At 42.0% G+C, this 18,720-nt stretch overlaps 2 pseudogenes; both read right to left on the bottom strand.

The window, feature by feature from the left end:
* Window positions 1-320: 320 nt before the first annotated feature.
* On the bottom strand, window positions 321-7,652 carry LOC148019935 (uncharacterized; annotated as a pseudogene).
* A 7,107-nt stretch (window positions 7,653-14,759) lies between these two features.
* Window positions 14,760-15,330, bottom strand: LOC148019934 (uncharacterized; annotated as a pseudogene).
* Between the last annotated feature and the right edge of the window lie 3,390 nt (window positions 15,331-18,720).

Genomic DNA, 18,720 nt, shown 5'->3' with positions numbered 1-18,720 from the left:
TGAAAGACTGAAAGGCAGCCACTTCTCTTTCTCTCTCTCTCTCTTTGAGGACTGATCCGTTTCTCTATTTGAAGCCCGGTCTTCTTCTGAGACCTTGAGTGTCTATTTATTCTCGATGCTTCAGACGTATGACAACATGGCCGATACACAGACAAAATCAGTGGATTTGTCTTCACCTGATTCTCGGAAATCTCTCTTCTCTTGCGCAGATGGTCTGGATTTGGGCTCCAGTGTTGTTTGTATTTTTCTCCCCCAGCATTTGATCCCTAAAAAAAACATCTCCCCCCCAATATGGCTCTTCAGCATCAACACGCCGCTTTTCATACAGAAAAGCGGCCCCTCACAATAGCAGCAGATAAAGCTTTTGCCAATTCTGTTTTGCCCACTCTAGTAGGTCCCATGAACATAAAACTGGCGATAGGACGGTTCGGATTAGCAAGCCCAATGTAGCTCTTCATAAAGTGCTGGCTCATGCCTACTAGGACACGGCCAGGCAGAAGCCTATCTAGATGACCACAGAAGGTCTTCACATAGCTGAAAATGTAATCCCAATTTCCACATTTTAGCCCTGCAGAGTGTTGCTTTAGTTCATACAGAATCTCATTCATCTAAAAAATTGCTGGAAGAGTCTCAATCAGCACATTAGCTCTTATGCTGCCCCCAGGTACGCCTAGCAAGTCTTGTGCTCTTTCAAATACCGAGTTCCAAACTGCCGCTTTCCTTGAATGCTGCATCTTAGGCAGATAAAAGAAGGGCCATAGCTATTGTGCTTGGATCTAAATACTGCATGGTTTTGGAAAAAATACAAGCCAAAGTCAACCAGACAGCCCATTGCAGGCTCTCCATCTATTTCAATATGAGCTTCTAGAAGATGCCAGCCCCTGGGCCGCACAAAAATGCCTCCACTATGGCACCATCTGCGATTCTCACACCATGATGTAGTTCAAATCTCTCCCTCAATCCCTTAAGAATTGAGATAGTATCCTCCACAGATGGTTGCCCACATAAACTTTTTGGAAACGTCTTTCCAGAGCAGCATCCTTTTCTAAGTACTTTCGATACTCAGTCAAGGTTGTTGCTCCAATACAGCACAACTCACCTCATCCAAGCATTGGCTTCAACAAGTTGCCAGCATGAAGTGCTCCATTTTGAGCACTTGCTCCAACAACCGTATGAAGCTCATCAATGAAGAGAATAATTTGCCATCAGATCCTAAAACAACTTTCAATACAGCTTTAAAGCAGTCCTTAAATTCTCTTCGATACTTGGCACCAGCAATGAGACCCCCCATATTCAATGGAATTAGCTTCCTGTTGGCTTTGCATAGTCCAAGAGTAAGCATACCCACAATGAGACTATTTGGATGCATTTCTACTTTCTGCATTCTATTGTACATTTCCAATGCATAATCAAATCTTTGTGCCTTGATGAGAAAGTGAATAACACAATTGTATGTGAAGCTAGCAGGCTCACAACCTAGATCAATCATGCGATCAAACAGTTGCAAAGCCTCCTGAATGTGTTCTTTTTGGGTATATCCTCTAATCAAAGAGTTCCATGTCACAACATCTCGATTGGGTAGTGTATAAAAAATAACATGCGCATCTGGTAAGTTTCCATACTTGGCATACATGCCAACTAGAGCATTACAAATAAGTTTCTCTTGCTCCAAACCCCTCTCCACTATACTGCCCACGCAGAACAAAATGCAAACACAACAACTAAGTATGTACAAAGTAACAAATGTCACACACACAACTTTTTGGTGGATTCCACACCTCGGATACGTAGCAGCACGACATCCACCCCCTCTGATCTTGCACATCCTCGAGATGGGCCAACTACCCATGATCATTATCGTCTACGTATAGATCAATCTCTTCATTGTCTTTTTCCAGTATATCAGCAAGGTTATTTGTCATATCATTTGTCTCTTCCACAACTGGGGCTCCAATAAAGTACTCCTTGTCACATTTGAGAGCGGTAACAATTCCCAGTAATTCCCTCTTGATTTGTGGATACCTCCTCTGTCTCTCGTTTAGGTCTTTCACCCCAAACCGAATAGTGTACCTGTTTCCATCTGCATCATCTTGACCCACAGCCCAACCTATGCCAATTGGACTAGTGTCAACTGTCAATACAATAGGCCTTCCGCAATTATAATCTGCTTTCCTGAGAGTAGGAACAATCTGCAATAACTCCTTCAATTTCTGCATGGCTCTAGTGTGGCTCTCATCCCAATAAAATTTTTGCCCCTTTCAAAGCAGCTGATATAAACAATCTGCTACGTGTGCAAAATGGGGTATCCAAATAATGTAAAACACACAGGTTCCAATCAATCTCTGTACCTCTGAAGTGGTAGAACAATACTCCGTAATCTTTCCTATAGCATCCACCTTCTCAGGTGAAGGTTTCCTGCCATAATACTGACACATATGTCCAATAATGACAACCTCATTTACTCCAAAAACAGATTTTTGCCCTAATAGTGTCAAGTTCACTTCTTCTAACCTGGCCCAAATCTTTTCACAAGCTGCAATATAATCAGCCACAAAGTATCTGCATCCCTGCTCATTTAGACTCTCATTCTTCTCTTCTTCTGCACACCCCTTAATGGGCACATCATCTAAGAAAGGCATGGTAAGCTGAGGTATGTACTCATGAAGGACCTTATGCATGGCATTCATCATATGCGCAATGGAATTAGTGGCACCTTGAGGCAAGGTACACATCCTGACAAGCCCAATAGGAGTTCTCATAGTGGTTATGTCCCTGCTTTCCAAGGCCAGCTGAAACTGATCATATCCCGAATACAAGTCACCTAAAGAATAGATAGCACGTCCAGCAAATGCTTTTGCAAACTCATCCACAACTAGATCTATACCAACATTCCTGATAGTAACTCTGTTTACTGGCTGCATGTCCTGTATAAATCAGAGACTACCATTCTTCTTTGGAATCGTAAACCACCTATTTGAGTATGGTGCAGACGATGGCTCTAGGATTCCTATCCTGATTTTCTCATTCAACAAGTCAACTAGCTTTGGCAGGTGTTCCCTAGGCACTAGAATAGGTCGGAGGTTCCATGGAATATGAGGAATAGTAAAGATCACCATAGGGGCAACAATATCTAGATTCACATATCCAATCTCATGCGAGAAAAAAGCAAACCCCCTTCCATGTCGCTCAAGCATATCCTAAAAACATTGCTTCTCTGAGGATAACAAGAAATCACTATTTCCAATTATCAATTCAGCAAGAGTCTCTGCTGAAAATTTATGGCCTATATGCTCTGGATTCCTCAAAATTGGCTGCTTGGCAGCCCTCTCTATTTGCTGATCACTGTCAGGTGAAAGCGGTCCAGCTACCGCCGGCTTCACCTTCTTATCCACAGTCTTGTATTTCGTGTCAACCCTAGCTTCATCATGATCCTCTGCATTACTTAAATCTTGCTGTAAATCAGCAATTCTGCCCTCTGGTGGGCTGAATATCCTCAGCCCTCTGCTCTATGAACTGCATAGGGATAGCCCTAAACTCTGGATGCTGAAATATTTCAGCAGTAAACTCTGTTGGCTGAAAGTTTTCAGCCCTTTGTGTCTCTGTAGGCTGATCATAATCAGCCAGAAACTCTGTTTGGTAAATTTCTTCAGCACTCAACACTTTTTGTCGAGTTACCTCAGCCTCTGACTCTATCTGTGACACAAAATTTGAAATTTCATGAAACATGTCCAGGGACTGCACTGATACATTACTGTGACAACTCTGCATATAAGTTTTCAGCATATTTTCCATCTCTATCATCATATCTGCACAAACCATACTATCATACATCCCATCTATATGCTCATCATCCTCTAAAATACCTGCATTTTTCAAATTTTTCTCCTTCCTACATATGTATTGCCTAGCAGCTCTAGGAAACTTAGAAATCTTTTGATAACTCATCGAACTGTTTACTGAAATTCCAACAAAATTGGAGGAGAAAACACTGCTGCCAAGAGGCGAGAACTCCAATCTCCTCTGCTTTGTACCACCGTCGTCTCGCGGAACAACGGTACCTAATGAAAACCCGAATTCCTCATAGTGGGCAAAAGCGCATCTTGAAGAGTATCCCTATTTCTAGCATGATTTACATACATAGTCATAAACTGGACTGCTCTCATACCATCTTTACTGCAAATCCGTGCATAAGCAGATCCATCATCCATTACTTTCGTCTCCATGCTCATCTCTATGATGAATGGCTGTCCTAGGATTAAGGGGTAAGAGCATGAATCCTGCACAAAGAAATGGAAATCCTCCTCTACATCTCCAATAGAAATCCTGACACTGGGACAGGCAGCATACAAATCACCTGCAGTGTTGTTGGTGGCTCTCATATGCCACCCATGCTCTGCATCCATAGGCCATCTATTACTTTCATAAACTCCACGAACTATGATATTAATCTCTGAACCATGATCCACCAAAGCAACATAAGGCACATGTTTCTCTCCAATTTTTACCATTGTTTCAGTAGTTGCCCTAGCCCAATGACTCCGCAAAAGTGAGTACGCGGTACCAAGATAGGCTCATCAATTTCAGCATAATGCATAGGCTAAACTCTATTCTCTGTCTATGGAACAACATAAGCATTCTCAACCATAACCTCATCCTCATCCTCATCCAACTCCCCAATCAAAACTCCCTGTTTATCAGTAGTAGGCAATGTATGACTTTTCCTCTTCAAGACTTCTTGGAAATGATCTTGAAACTCTCTTTTCGAGATGCCCAAAACCTCAGAAATAGTAAAAGTCACCTCACTGCCAAGTATTTTGTCATTAAAGATATTCTTCATGTCCGTAGATGTCTCAATATCGGACATTGCTGCTTTCTCTGTCTAGGTCCCTGCATCTTTTCTTTCTTTTGAGCATCCTCCATTTGTCGTTCTGGCCATGGTCTCAAAGACGGCCCTTTAGTAGGTGGAGTAACAAACTCACCCCCTCTAGTCTTTTTAGCTGCATTTGGATTCTCTTCATCTCTCTTACGCTTCTCCTCAACAAGTACATCTGCTCCCTAAGACTTAGTCAAGTAGGCATAAATAGTGTATCTGCCCAACAGGCGAATCCCAACTTGTCTCAGATCTGATGCTAGAACTTGCACTAGTCAAAACAGTCTGCTGAATTTTCCCTTTGTTTGCCGTCTCCATAGCATAGGTCCATAATGCTGACTGACTCTCTGAACCTTTCTCAATCTGGACTCCATATGCAGAAGCATCTCCTCTAGCTGCCACATAAGAAGTACGCGCAGCCATGTCATCTACTAATTTCTTCGTTCTGCCTTTCCCAAAATTGGTAGCAAGCGGAGCTCCTGTTTCAGTCAACCAGATCTTGCCATCTTGTCCCCAAAATACCAAATTCTTCCTCCTTGCATCTTGAAAAGATTCACAATCCCTGCAATGCTGATGGTCCGTACTATCACACCAAATACATCTTCGATCTCTCCTAGGTGCACTAGGAGAACTAGAAGAAATAGTAGGCACGATCGAAGCAAATTGCTCTTTCAATTTTCCCACTAATTCTGCTTTAACTAACTCCAATGTCAAATCCATTATGCCTTTGATTATGTCATCAAGAGAGGAAGGAACCAAAGGAGCGGATGATTTTGGAGCAGAAGGAGCTAGCATCGGTCTTGGAATAGGAGGATTAGAAACAGTAGGCACTTGCATAGGCCAAGTAACTGGCTGAGGAAGAGAAGAAATAACAGGGGTAGAAGTAGACATAGCCGCAGAAGACGGCGTTAGTGTCATAGATCCATTCTGTAGGCGGATCTTCCATATCCACCTCTTGGTCAAAGTCGAGACCACATCATGGGCATCTTGCCAATCTGTTTTTACCCATAGGCTTCGTGCGATCCTCAAGAAGCTCTCCTAATTCTTCCTGAAGAGCAAGATCTGCAGCTTGCAAGAAAAGCTCAACTTTCTCAATATCCAATGCTCTTTGTTCAATGGCATCAAGCTGACTATACCTCTCTTCAAATTCTCGTATCAATTCTGAAGCAGCTAGACCTTTTTTTGGCATGTAGACTCACTCTCGGAATGACTGCCATGTAGCCATCCCAAAGTCCTCAAGAAAATACTCCTCTTTCATGGCCTTCTTAAAATCTTGCCAATGCGAATTTTGAAGGAAAAGATCAGTCACTTTTACCCTCAAAGCGGGTGTGACAAGGCGAAGAAAATATTTACTCATAAGTCCTGTTGGTACTCCAAAAAATCTCATCTTGATCTCATACGTCTTCAAATAAGCCGATACATTACAGCCATCAAATAGCTTCTTTTCATTCTCAACTGCTTCAATCGCCTTAGTCACGCTAATTGCATTCTCTTGCTCCGAATATAGTTGCCTTTCTTGAGACAACTGTTGTTGATGTAACTGCTGCTGCTGCTGCATATACAATTGTGTCTACTAATTTTGAAGCTGCATATACATAGACATATTCTGCAAAATCTGCTTTAAATCATCCGTAGAAGTACTTGAAGCAAAAGTTGATGATGAAGCTGAAGTAGAGGACAAAGCAAAAATCGTAGAAGGGGCTAAAATTGATGTTGAAGTATCTCCCATCCTGAAAATTTTTTTAATGCGACACTCTCACGTCGAGTTCACCAAAGATGTCAAAGGGTTTTCGAAAGCAAAGTCGCGACCACAGAGGTCCTTGAGAAATTCCAAGATAGAAGATCAATCAAGCGAATAAGCAAGATGAGAAAATGATGTCAAGTCTCTGTTTTTATTTCTGCCAATAACTGAAGACGAATAGAAAGTCAAATTAGCTTACAGTGGCAACCTCCACAACACGTTCTCCACTACCAGTCTCATGATTTTTGTTGATTTGGACCGATCCTGCATCAGAATTTTTCCCAAAAGAATTGTGAAAAAGATTGGAAAAATATAGATCTACATTAAGCATGGGCTTGAGAACGAGAATATAAGCTACATTTTGTAGCTAATATAGGCATATTCTAACCCTTTTGTCCAAAACTTGCTGGTGGAAATGAACCTTATAAAGTTCCCAAAAAAAAAAAGCACCAATATCTATAAGCTTTCTCACCCTGTTCTTTCCCAAAACTTTGAAAAGTCTTGTAAAGTTAAGTAGCTGTCATTTGCATATCTAGATTCTTCCAGAGCCCGAACCACTACTTGTTGGCCTTGTTCTTCTGAAAGGAAAGAGCTTGATAAGTCATGGAGAACCTCTAAAATATCTTCACGAGTCACTTTCCCATTGCCATCAGCATCATAGACTTTAAAAATGAACTCCACTTTATTTTTGAAGGCTTGCTTTGGCACTGAAAACTAAGAGAAGGGCCACAAAAATCCTTGAAATTCAAGCCATCCAACATCTTAGCATTCTCTGTGATAACGGGTTAACAGCAATCTCTAGAATGGATAGAGACTCCTCAGTAGAGATGAAGCCTTTTCCATTGTGATCAAGCTCGCGAAACCTCTCCTAGAGGGAGACAATTTCCCGCTGAGAGATTGTTATAAGCGACCATAGTGTTCTTGGACGCCTTCAATGTCGTATTGTGTGAGCATAGAGGAAACGTTCCCCATGCCTGTCTATGGAGCTAGCAAGAAGCGAAAGATTGAAAGGCAGCCACCTCTCTCTCTCTCTCTCTCTCTCTCTCTCTCTCTCTCTCTCTCTCTCTCTCTCTCTCTCTCTCTCTCTCTCTCTCTCTCTCTCTCTCTCTCTCTCTGTGGATTGATCCATTTCTGTATTTGAAGCCCTGTCTTCTTCCAAGACCTTGAGCGTCTATTTGTTCTCAATGCTTCAGATGTATGACGACATGGCCGATACACAAACAAAATCAGTGGATTTGTCTTCACCTGATTCTCGGAAATCTCTCTTCTCTTGCGTAGATGGTCTGAATTTGGGCTCCAATGTTGTTTGTATTTTTCTCCCCCAGCATTCGATCCCTAAAAAAAACATCTCCCCCCCAATATGGCTCTTCCGCATCAACACGCCACTTTTCACACATAAAATCGGCCCCTCACAATAGCAACAGATAAAGCTTTTGCCAATTCTATTTTGCCCACTCCAGTGGGTCCCATGAACATAAAACTGGCGATAGGACGGTTCGGATTAGCAAGCCCAATGTAGCTCTTCATAAAGTGCTGGCTCATGCCTACTAGGACACGGCCAGGCAGAAGCCTATCTAGATGACCACAGAAGGTCTTCACATAGCTGAAAATGTAATCCCAATTTCCACATTTTAGCCCTGCAGAGTGTTGCTTTAGTTCATACAGAATCTCATTCATCTAAAAAATTGCTGGAAGAGTCTCAATCAGCACATTAGCTCTTATGCTGCCCCCAGGTACGCCTAGCAAGTCTTGTGCTCTTTCAAATACCGAGTTCCAAACTGCCGCTTTCCTTGAATGCTGCATCTTAGGCAGATAAAAGAAGGGCCATAGCTATTGTGCTTGGATCTAAATACTGCATGGTTTTGGAAAAAATACAAGCCAAAGTCAACCAGACAGCCCATTGCAGGCTCTCCATCTATTTCAATATGAGCTTCTAGAAGATGCCAGCCCCTGGGCCGCACAAAAATGCCTCCACTATGGCACCATCTGCGATTCTCACACCATGATGTAGTTCAAATCTCTCCCTCAATCCCTTAAGAATTGAGATAGTATCCTCCACAGATGGTTGCCCACATAAACTTTTTGGAAACGTCTTTCCAGAGCAGCATCCTTTTCTAAGTACTTTCGATACTCAGTCAAGGTTGTTGCTCCAATACAGCACAACTCACCTCATCCAAGCATTGGCTTCAACAAGTTGCCAGCATGAAGTGCTCCATTTTGAGCACTTGCTCCAACAACCGTATGAAGCTCATCAATGAAGAGAATAATTTGCCATCAGATCCTAAAACAACTTTCAATACAGCTTTAAAGCAGTCCTTAAATTCTCTTCGATACTTGGCACCAGCAATGAGACCCCCCATATTCAATGGAATTAGCTTCCTGTTGGCTTTGCATAGTCCAAGAGTAAGCATACCCACAATGAGACTATTTGGATGCATTTCTACTTTCTGCATTCTATTGTACATTTCCAATGCATAATCAAATCTTTGTGCCTTGATGAGAAAGTGAATAACACAATTGTATGTGAAGCTAGCAGGCTCACAACCTAGATCAATCATGCGATCAAACAGTTGCAAAGCCTCCTGAATGTGTTCTTTTTGGGTATATCCTCTAATCAAAGAGTTCCATGTCACAACATCTCGATTGGGTAGTGTATAAAAAATAACATGCGCATCTGGTAAGTTTCCATACTTGGCATACATGCCAACTAGAGCATTACAAATAAGTTTCTCTTGCTCCAAACCCCTCTCCACTATACTGCCCACGCAGAACAAAATGCAAACACAACAACTAAGTATGTACAAAGTAACAAATGTCACACACACAACTTTTTGGTGGATTCCACACCTCGGATACGTAGCAGCACGACATCCACCCCCTCTGATCTTGCACATCCTCGAGATGGGCCAACTACCCATGATCATTATCGTCTACGTATAGATCAATCTCTTCATTGTCTTTTTCCAGTATATCAGCAAGGTTATTTGTCATATCATTTGTCTCTTCCACAACTGGGGCTCCAATAAAGTACTCCTTGTCACATTTGAGAGCGGTAACAATTCCCAGTAATTCCCTCTTGATTTGTGGATACCTCCTCTGTCTCTCGTTTAGGTCTTTCACCCCAAACCGAATAGTGTACCTGTTTCCATCTGCATCATCTTGACCCACAGCCCAACCTATGCCAATTGGACTAGTGTCAACTGTCAATACAATAGGCCTTCCGCAATTATAATCTGCTTTCCTGAGAGTAGGAACAATCTGCAATAACTCCTTCAATTTCTGCATGGCTCTAGTGTGGCTCTCATCCCAATAAAATTTTTGCCCCTTTCAAAGCAGCTGATATAAACAATCTGCTACGTGTGCAAAATGGGGTATCCAAATAATGTAAAACACACAGGTTCCAATCAATCTCTGTACCTCTGAAGTGGTAGAACAATACTCCGTAATCTTTCCTATAGCATCCACCTTCTCAGGTGAAGGTTTCCTGCCATAATACTGACACATATGTCCAATAATGACAACCTCATTTACTCCAAAAACAGATTTTTGCCCTAATAGTGTCAAGTTCACTTCTTCTAACCTGGCCCAAATCTTTTCACAAGCTGCAATATAATCAGCCACAAAGTATCTGCATCCCTGCTCATTTAGACTCTCATTCTTCTCTTCTTCTGCACACCCCTTAATGGGCACATCATCTAAGAAAGGCATGGTAAGCTGAGGTATGTACTCATGAAGGACCTTATGCATGGCATTCATCATATGCGCAATGGAATTAGTGGCACCTTGAGGCAAGGTACACATCCTGACAAGCCCAATAGGAGTTCTCATAGTGGTTATGTCCCTGCTTTCCAAGGCCAGCTGAAACTGATCATATCCCGAATACAAGTCACCTAAAGAATAGATAGCACGTCCAGCAAATGCTTTTGCAAACTCATCCACAACTAGATCTATACCAACATTCCTGATAGTAACTCTGTTTACTGGCTGCATGTCCTGTATAAATCAGAGACTACCATTCTTCTTTGGAATCGTAAACCACCTATTTGAGTATGGTGCAGACGATGGCTCTAGGATTCCTATCCTGATTTTCTCATTCAACAAGTCAACTAGCTTTGGCAGGTGTTCCCTAGGCACTAGAATAGGTCGGAGGTTCCATGGAATATGAGGAATAGTAAAGATCACCATAGGGGCAACAATATCTAGATTCACATATCCAATCTCATGCGAGAAAAAAGCAAACCCCCTTCCATGTCGCTCAAGCATATCCTAAAAACATTGCTTCTCTGAGGATAACAAGAAATCACTATTTCCAATTATCAATTCAGCAAGAGTCTCTGCTGAAAATTTATGGCCTATATGCTCTGGATTCCTCAAAATTGGCTGCTTGGCAGCCCTCTCTATTTGCTGATCACTGTCAGGTGAAAGCGGTCCAGCTACCGCCGGCTTCACCTTCTTATCCACAGTCTTGTATTTCGTGTCAACCCTAGCTTCATCATGATCCTCTGCATTACTTAAATCTTGCTGTAAATCAGCAATTCTGCCCTCTGGTGGGCTGAATATCCTCAGCCCTCTGCTCTATGAACTGCATAGGGATAGCCCTAAACTCTGGATGCTGAAATATTTCAGCAGTAAACTCTGTTGGCTGAAAGTTTTCAGCCCTTTGTGTCTCTGTAGGCTGATCATAATCAGCCAGAAACTCTGTTTGGTAAATTTCTTCAGCACTCAACACTTTTTGTCGAGTTACCTCAGCCTCTGACTCTATCTGTGACACAAAATTTGAAATTTCATGAAACATGTCCAGGGACTGCACTGATACATTACTGTGACAACTCTGCATATAAGTTTTCAGCATATTTTCCATCTCTATCATCATATCTGCACAAACCATACTATCATACATCCCATCTATATGCTCATCATCCTCTAAAATACCTGCATTTTTCAAATTTTTCTCCTTCCTACATATGTATTGCCTAGCAGCTCTAGGAAACTTAGAAATCTTTTGATAACTCATCGAACTGTTTACTGAAATTCCAACAAAATTGGAGGAGAAAACACTGCTGCCAAGAGGCGAGAACTCCAATCTCCTCTGCTTTGTACCACCGTCGTCTCGCGGAACAACGGTACCTAATGAAAACCCGAATTCCTCATAGTGGGCAAAAGCGCATCTTGAAGAGTATCCCTATTTCTAGCATGATTTACATACATAGTCATAAACTGGACTGCTCTCATACCATCTTTACTGCAAATCCGTGCATAAGCAGATCCATCATCCATTACTTTCGTCTCCATGCTCATCTCTATGATGAATGGCTGTCCTAGGATTAAGGGGTAAGAGCATGAATCCTGCACAAAGAAATGGAAATCCTCCTCTACATCTCCAATAGAAATCCTGACACTGGGACAGGCAGCATACAAATCACCTGCAGTGTTGTTGGTGGCTCTCATATGCCACCCATGCTCTGCATCCATAGGCCATCTATTACTTTCATAAACTCCACGAACTATGATATTAATCTCTGAACCATGATCCACCAAAGCAACATAAGGCACATGTTTCTCTCCAATTTTTACCATTGTTTCAGTAGTTGCCCTAGCCCAATGACTCCGCAAAAGTGAGTACGCGGTACCAAGATAGGCTCATCAATTTCAGCATAATGCATAGGCTAAACTCTATTCTCTGTCTATGGAACAACATAAGCATTCTCAACCATAACCTCATCCTCATCCTCATCCAACTCCCCAATCAAAACTCCCTGTTTATCAGTAGTAGGCAATGTATGACTTTTCCTCTTCAAGACTTCTTGGAAATGATCTTGAAACTCTCTTTTCGAGATGCCCAAAACCTCAGAAATAGTAAAAGTCACCTCACTGCCAAGTATTTTGTCATTAAAGATATTCTTCATGTCCGTAGATGTCTCAATATCGGACATTGCTGCTTTCTCTGTCTAGGTCCCTGCATCTTTTCTTTCTTTTGAGCATCCTCCATTTGTCGTTCTGGCCATGGTCTCAAAGACGGCCCTTTAGTAGGTGGAGTAACAAACTCACCCCCTCTAGTCTTTTTAGCTGCATTTGGATTCTCTTCATCTCTCTTACGCTTCTCCTCAACAAGTACATCTGCTCCCTAAGACTTAGTCAAGTAGGCATAAATAGTGTATCTGCCCAACAGGCGAATCCCAACTTGTCTCAGATCTGATGCTAGAACTTGCACTAGTCAAAACAGTCTGCTGAATTTTCCCTTTGTTTGCCGTCTCCATAGCATAGGTCCATAATGCTGACTGACTCTCTGAACCTTTCTCAATCTGGACTCCATATGCAGAAGCATCTCCTCTAGCTGCCACATAAGAAGTACGCGCAGCCATGTCATCTACTAATTTCTTCGTTCTGCCTTTCCCAAAATTGGTAGCAAGCGGAGCTCCTGTTTCAGTCAACCAGATCTTGCCATCTTGTCCCCAAAATACCAAATTCTTCCTCCTTGCATCTTGAAAAGATTCACAATCCCTGCAATGCTGATGGTCCGTACTATCACACCAAATACATCTTCGATCTCTCCTAGGTGCACTAGGAGAACTAGAAGAAATAGTAGGCACGATCGAAGCAAATTGCTCTTTCAATTTTCCCACTAATTCTGCTTTAACTAACTCCAGTGTCAAATCCATTATGCCTTTGATTATGTCATCAAGAGAGGAAGGAACCAAAGGAGCGGATGATTTTGGAGCAGAAGGAGCTAGCATCGGTCTTGGAATAGGAGGATTAGAAACAGTAGGCACTTGCATAGGCCAAGTAACTGGCTGAGGAAGAGAAGAAATAACAGGGGTAGAAGTAGACATAGCCGCAGAAGACGGCGTTAGTGTCATAGATCCATTCTGTAGGCGGATCTTCCATATCCACCTCTTGGTCAAAGTCGAGACCACATCATGGGCATCTTGCCAATCTGTTTTTACCCATAGGCTTCGTGCGATCCTCAAGAAGCTCTCCTAATTCTTCCTGAAGAGCAAGATCTGCAGCTTGCAAGAAAAGCTCAACTTTCTCAATATCCAATGCTCTTTGTTCAATGGCATCAAGCTGACTATACCTCTCTTCAAATTCTCGTATCAATTCTGAAGCAGCTAGACCTTTTTTTGGCATGTAGACTCACTCTCGGAATGACTGCCATGTAGCCATCCCAAAGTCCTCAAGAAAATACTCCTCTTTCATGGCCTTCTTAAAATCTTGCCAATGCGAATTTTGAAGGAAAAGATCAGTCACTTTTACCCTCAAAGCGGGTGTGACAAGGCGAAGAAAATATTTACTCATAAGTCCTGTTGGTACTCCAAAAAATCTCATCTTGATCTCATACGTCTTCAAATAAGCCGATACATTACAGCCATCAAATAGCTTCTTTTCATTCTCAACTGCTTCAATCGCCTTAGTCACGCTAATTGCATTCTCTTGCTCCGAATATAGTTGCCTTTCTTGAGACAACTGTTGTTGATGTAACTGCTGCTGCTGCTGCATATACAATTGTGTCTACTAATTTTGAAGCTGCATATACATAGACATATTCTGCAAAATCTGCTTTAAATCATCCGTAGAAGTACTTGAAGCAAAAGTTGATGATGAAGCTGAAGTAGAGGACAAAGCAAAAATCGTAGAAGGGGCTAAAATTGATGTTGAAGTATCTCCCATCCTGAAAATTTTTTTAATGCGACACTCTCACGTCGAGTTCACCAAAGATGTCAAAGGGTTTTCGAAAGCAAAGTCGCGACCACAGAGGTCCTTGAGAAATTCCAAGATAGAAGATCAATCAAGCGAATAAGCAAGATGAGAAAATGATGTCAAGTCTCTGTTTTTATTTCTGCCAATAACTGAAGACGAATAGAAAGTCAAATTAGCTTACAGTGGCAACCTCCACAACACGTTCTCCACTACCAGTCTCATGATTTTTGTTGATTTGGACCGATCCTGCATCAGAATTTTTCCCAAAAGAATTGTGAAAAAGATTGGAAAAATATAGATCTACATTAAGCATGGGCTTGAGAACGAGAATATAAGCTACATTTTGTAGCTAATATAGGCATATTCTAACCCTTTTGTCCAAAACTTGCTGGTGGAAATGAACCTTATAAAGTTCCCAAAAAAAAAAAGCACCAATATCTATAAGCTTTCTCACCCTGTTCTTTCCCAAAACTTTGAAAAGTCTTGTAAAGTTAAGTAGCTGTCATTTGCATATCTAGATTCTTCCAGAGCCCGAACCACTACTTGTTGGCCTTGTTCTTCTGAAAGGAAAGAGCTTGATAAGTCATGGAGAACCTCTAAAATATCTTCACGAGTCACTTTCCCATTGCCATCAGCATCATAGACTTTAAAAATGAACTCCACTTTATTTTTGAAGGCTTGCTTTGGCACTGAAAACTAAGAGAAGGGCCACAAAAATCCTTGAAATTCAAGCCATCCAACATCTTAGCATTCTCTGTGATAACGGGTTAACAGCAATCTCTAGAATGGATAGAGACTCCTCAGTAGAGATGAAGCCTTTTCCATTGTGATCAAGCTCGCGAAACCTCTCCTAGAGGGAGACAATTTCCCGCTGAGAGATTGTTATAAGCGACCATAGTGTTCTTGGACGCCTTCAATGTCGTATTGTGTGAGCATAGAGGAAACGTTCCCCATGCCTGTCTATGGAGCTAGCAAGAAGCGAAAGATTGAAAGGCAGCCACCTCTCTCTCTCTCTCTCTCTCTCTCTCTCTCTCTCTCTCTCTCTCTCTCTCTCTCTCTCTCTCTGTCTCTGTGGATTGATCCATTTCTGTATTTGAAGCCCTGTCTTCTTCCAAGACCTTGAGCGTCTATTTGTTCTCAATGCTTCAGATGTATGACGACATGGCCGATACACAAACAAAATCAGTGGATTTGTCTTCACCTGATTCTCGGAAATCTCTCTTCTCTTGCGTAGATGGTCTGAATTTGGGCTCCAATGTTGTTTGTATTTTTCTCCCCCAGCATTCGATCCCTAAAAAAAACATCTCCCCCCCAATATGGCTCTTCCGCATCAACACGCCACTTTTCACACATAAAATCGGCCCCTCACAATAGCAACAGATAAAGCTTTTGCCAATTCTATTTTGCCCACTCCAGTGGGTCCCATGAACATAAAACTGGCGATAGGACGGTTCGGATTAGCAAGCCCAATGTAGCTCTTCATAAAGTGCTGGCTCATGCCTACTAGGACACGGCCAGGCAGAAGCCTATCTAGATGACCACAGAAGGTCTTCACATAGCTGAAAATGTAATCCCAATTTCCACATTTTAGCCCTGCAGAGTGTTGCTTCAGTTCATACAGAATCTCATTCATCTAAAAAACTGCTGGAAGAGTATCAATCAGCATAGTAGCTCTTATGCTGCCCCCAGGTACGCCTAGCAAGTCTTGTGCTCTTTCAAATACCGAGTTCCAAACTGCCACTTTCCTTGAATGCTGCATCTTAGGCAGATAAAAGAAGGGCCATAGCCATTGTGCTTGGATCTAAATACTGCATGGTTATGGAAAAAATACAGGCCAAAGTCAACCAGATAGCCCATTGCAGGCTCTCCATCTATTTCAATATGAGCTTCTGGAAGATGCTAGCCCCTAGGCCGCACAAAAAGGCCTCCAGTATGGCACCATTTGCGATCCTCACACCATGATGTAAATCGTATCTCTCCCTTAATCCCTTGAGAATCGAGATAGTATCCTCCATAGATGGTTGCCCACATAAACTTGTTGGAAACATCTTTCTAGAGCAGCATCCTTTTCTAAGTACTTTCGATACTCAATCAAGGTTGTTGCTCCAATATAGCACAACTCACCTTGTCCAAGCATTGGCTTCAACAAGTTGCCAGCATCAAGTGCTCCACTTTGAGCACGTGCTCCAACAACCGTATGAAGCTCATCAATGAAGAGAATAATTTGCCATCAGATCCTGAAACAACTTTCAGTACAGCTTTAAAGCGGTCCTCAAATTCTCTTCGATACTTGGCACCAGCAATGAGAGCCTCCATATTCAATGAAATTAGCTTCCTGTTGGCTTTGCATAGTCCAAGAGTAACCATACCCACAGTGAGACTATCTGGATGCATTTCTACTTTCTGCATTCTGTTGTACATTTCCAATGCATCATCAAATCTTTGTGCCTTAATGAGAAAGTCAATAAGACAAATGCACGTGAAGCTAGCAGGCTCACAACCTAGATCACTCATGTGATCAAATAGTTGCAAAGCCTCCTAAATGTGTTCTTGTTGGGTATATCCTCTAATCAAAGAGCTCTATGTCACAACATCTTGATTGGATAGTGTATCAAAAATAACATGCAGATCTGATAAGTTTCCATACTTGGCATACATGCCAACTAGAGCATTACAGATAAGTTCCTCTTGCTCCAAACCCCTCTCCACTATACTGCCCACGCAGAACAAAATGCAAACACGATGACTAAGTATGTACAAAGTAACAAATGTCACACACACAACTTTTTGGTGGATTCCACACCTTGGATGCGCAGCAGCACGATAATACAATATCTCGTCCTCACTGGAGGATGTACTGTTTGTTGACTCAGCATGTCCTATACTAGTAGAAGATGACGACATAATTACACCTGAATCATAAGGACATATATGATTTCATTTGGTATATATGTCATATTCCCTAAATATTTTGATACTTACAATATGAAGACAAACATTTTGATATTGAAAGACTAGGAAAGTCATGTTGATCCAAAAACAACCATAAACTAGCATTTAATAAGTTCAATTGTAATTGCGTGTTTATCAGCGTGTGTAATATGTTTTATCTGCGCATATAGACGCGCAATTATACGCACTTACAGATGCGCACTGCGAATATAATTTTTTTAAAGAAAAAATTGTGGCTTTATTTTCAAACCAGTGCTTTCCTGCATTTTTTGTGCGTTTTCTACAGTTCGAGCTCGACATCACAAATCATGTCTATCTATCACTTCATGAAGACAATGAGGGAAGGAAATAAGAGTAAAAAGAGGATAGGAGGAAGGAAGAGCCAAAGAGTAAACAACAAGAGCCAAACAACAAGGAAGAGAAGAAGAATCAAGCAACCTACCAAGGGAAGGAGAAGGAGGACAAGGAGCTTGCAACCTAGCCGCCACCCGTCGGAACAAGCAAAGAAGGTGAGTTCTTATTCTCTCTCTCAATCTTGTTTGCTTTCTCTTTGTCTGTTTCTCTCTCTCTCTCTCTCTCTCTCTCTCTCTTTACATGCTTTAGACTATCATCTATGGAGGTTTTTTGCGCATTTTTTATAACAATTTGCAAAATATTGTCCGAATTTGCGCATCTGTAGGCGCGTCTAGATGACAATGTAGACACATTTTTAGACACGTATATAGACATGCTGACAGATGCGGGTATAGACGCAAGTATAGACGTAGTATGTAATATGTTTTATTTGCACAGGGTAGTAATGGATTTTTGCTTGTGTAGATGTGGAATCCTGGATCCAGTACTGATCCTGAGTTGGAACGCATGAACAACACCTTAGCGGAGTTTTCTAGAGGTGTTAGTGGTTTTTTTGGAGGTTTTCCAAACAAGGAGCAATTCATGGGGGAGATGACCAATTATCTTGGTCGCCCTCTCACTATAGAGGAGGTTTTTAATGTCATGTTTGGGACACCTATCACATCTTTGCCTAGCACTGCCGCATAAACACCAAACCTTGGCACACCAAACCTTGGTACACCTCTACTAACAAGTACTCCATGCACTATGCATACACACAGATCAGCTAATGCATAGGGATCAGTTGAAGTACATGGATCGACCGAAGCACGTGCATTTGCAGAAGCACATGTATCGAGTGAGGTAGAGGGTAGTGCCCATCGAGGGAGGAGAGAGAGTCGTGCGGGAGCACGATGAGGTCGAGGGCTTTGTGGGGGTTGCCTAGGAGGTGGCTCTTGATTACCCTCACCGGGAAATGAGAGAGGTGAGCCTCCACAAATGTACTACTCTGTCACAAATGTTGGTGGTATCTTGCATAACCCTCAGGGGAGGGAAGTGATAGCCTACTTGAGGAGTGTCGTGCATGCCACATACAAAGATTGTATGATTCCCTTCAAGCAGCAAA

Source organism: Lygodium microphyllum, chromosome 19 (assembly GCF_053477565.2).
Source record: "Lygodium microphyllum isolate KBCC chromosome 19, Lygodium_microphyllum_v1.1.10, whole genome shotgun sequence".
Classification (NCBI taxonomy): Eukaryota; Viridiplantae; Streptophyta; class Polypodiopsida; order Schizaeales; family Lygodiaceae; genus Lygodium; species Lygodium microphyllum.
Note: the sequence above shows the minus strand (reverse complement) of the source record. Positions and strands in the feature narration are given on the sequence as shown.